The 2,690-nt window shown below is 39.0% G+C and overlaps 1 pseudogene; it reads right to left on the reverse strand.

The window, feature by feature from the left end:
- Window positions 1–822: 822 nt before the first annotated feature.
- Window positions 823–976, reverse strand: LOC115873694 (annotated as a pseudogene).
- Between the last annotated feature and the right edge of the window lie 1,714 nt (window positions 977–2,690).

The following is a 2,690-nucleotide window of genomic DNA, read 5'->3' on the forward strand; positions in this document are numbered from 1 at the left end:
ATGTCTTTGCCATTATTGTTATTATTTAAGAAGTCCCTACATTCTGCTTTATAAAATATTACCATAGTTTATTCAGACTTCTAGGAGTTTTCTATTCAAGTTAAAATTTTCTTCTATATGAACTTTATATCAATTAATGTCCTGAGATAAAACCTAATTTGATTTTATTTTCCATATGGAAATTTTTTCCCCAGTCTCATGTATCAACTTTGCTAATTTGAAAAGAAGCTTCTGTCATCTTCTAATTTTCTGTATATGTATTCACTTGTTTCTCTATTATGTTCCATTGGAGTTTTACTTATCTCTGTATCAGTATAGTCCTAATTTTATCACTCTGTTGTAATTGAGTGTCATCCATAGTGGCCCATATGTGACCATATGCACAATCCATAGCGACCACACAACATGAAATGCTGCTTGATGCTGCACCATTCCCCTAACTGCTTCTATACCTCAGGCCATTGTTTCAGCCATGGTGTCAGTCCAGCTCCTCAAGAGCTGCTCCTCCTTTGTTGCCCTCTGCTCCAGCAACCCGGATGTTCTTGTTCAGGAACTGGTCCTCTCCATCAGCGTCTGCTGTGTGCCTGATGTCTTTATTTGTGACATGGACAGCTGATTTCCGTTTAGCATAGGCATTCACTGGAGACAACTATCTTTTCCCCTAACTTCCTGCCTGTTACAAGCAAGACAAAATCCTTGACAATTTCAACCTTTTCTACGTTTTTCATGATGTTACCTATTGGTCCAGTTGTGAAGATTTTTGTGTTCTTTACATTAAGTTGTAATCCAAATTGAAGGCTGCAGTTCCTTTTTTTTTTTTTAGAGGAGATGCAAATGCACTCTACTAAGATCACAATGTGCAGTTAAGTTTTCCACATTTGGGGAAATCATAGGGGTCAGCACATCGGGAATGCAATGGATAAGTTTTGCCCTGGGAATCCTCCTTCCTGATCAGGCTATCTCTCTGTCTAGCTCTTCATCTGCAAGTGCTTATTCAATGCAAGCAAGCCTGTGTCACCTGCATATTGAAGCTTGTTGAAAAGCTTTCTTCTGATCCTCTGCCTCCATCTCCTTCATATAATTCAGTTTCTTGGATTATTTCCTCATCATACAGATGGAATAATATGGCAAGAGGATAAAACCCTGATGCACTGCTTCTTGATTTTAAACCTTGTTCTATTCATACAATGAGATTCATATTTGTACTCATTTTAAAGAAGGGTGATCCAACAGAAAACACAAATTATAGAATACTATCATTAATATCACATGCAAGTAAATGTTTGCTAAATATTATCCAACAACTCTTGCAGCAGTACATTACCAAAGAGCTGCCAGAGGTTCAGGCTGGATTCAGAAGGGAATGTAAAGCAAGGGATATCATTGCTGATGTCAGATGGATCTTGGCAGAGAGTATCAGAGGTATGTTTAATTGTGTTTCATTCACTTAGAAAATAATTTTCCTACATGGATTATAATAAACAATGGATACCCTTGCGAAAAATTAAAATTCCATAATACTTCATAGTGCTCATAGAACAAGAGAACTTGTGCAAACAGAACAAGGGAATACTATATAGTTTAAGATCAGGAAAGATGTGTCTCAGGGTTGCATCTTCTCACCATACTTAATTTAATCTGTATTCTGAAAAAAAAAATCATCAAAGAAGCTGGATTATGTGAAGAAGAGTTTGCTGTCAGGATTGGAGGAAGGCTTATTAATGACCTGCAATTTGCAGATGGCATAACTTTGCTAAAAGTGAGGAGGACTTGCAGCACTTTCAGATGAACTTCAAGGATTGAAGCTTTCTATATGGATAACAACTCAAAGTAAAGAAGACCAAATCCTCATAACTGGACCAATAGTTAACATCATGATAGAGAAAAGATTGAAGTTGTCAAGGATATTGTCTTGCTTGGATCCATAATCAATGCTCACAGAAGCAGCAGTCAAATAATCAAGACATTTTGCCTTGGGTAAATCTTCTGCACAAATCTTTGCAAGTCGGACATTGAATAAAGTCAAACAAGAATCGATGCCTTTAAATGATGGTGCTGGCCCCAAATAATTCAAATGTTATGGACTGCCAAAAGACCAGACACATCTGGGTCAGAAAGAGTCCAGCCAGATGTTCTTTAAAGGCAAGGATGACAGGACTGACTCACTTACTTCGGACATTTGGACTTTGGACAGGTTGTCAGGAAAGAACCGTCCTTGGGAAAGGACCTCGGGCTTGGTAAATTAGAGGGACAGCAAAAAGAGGAAGGCCCTCGCCAAGGGGTGTGAACACAATGGGTGCAGGATGGACTCCAACATAAGGACATGTGTGAGGATGGTGCAGGTCCAGGTGGTGTTTCTTTCTGTTGTACATGGGGTCACTATGAGTTGGGACGCAATAGATGGCCCCTAATAACACCCGCACAGTGCCTCTTGATCCATATATAGGTTCCACATGAGCAGGATTAAGTGTTCTGGATTCCCATTTTTCTCAAGGCTATCCATAGTTCCTTATGATCCACACAGTTGGACGCCTTGGCATAGTCAATGAAACACAATTAAACATTCTTCTGGTATTATCTGTGTTCATCCCAGATGCATCTGACATCAGCAATGATATTCCTGGTTCCATATTCTCTTTGAATCTGGCTGGATCTCTGACAACCCCTTGTCAATGCACTGCATGTGATAT

The sequence above is a fragment of the Echinops telfairi genome, unplaced genomic scaffold (assembly GCF_000313985.2).
Source record: "Echinops telfairi isolate 266 unplaced genomic scaffold, ASM31398v2 ScPeMD7_7469;HRSCAF=8507_0, whole genome shotgun sequence".
NCBI classification, from domain to species: Eukaryota; Metazoa; Chordata; class Mammalia; order Afrosoricida; family Tenrecidae; genus Echinops; species Echinops telfairi.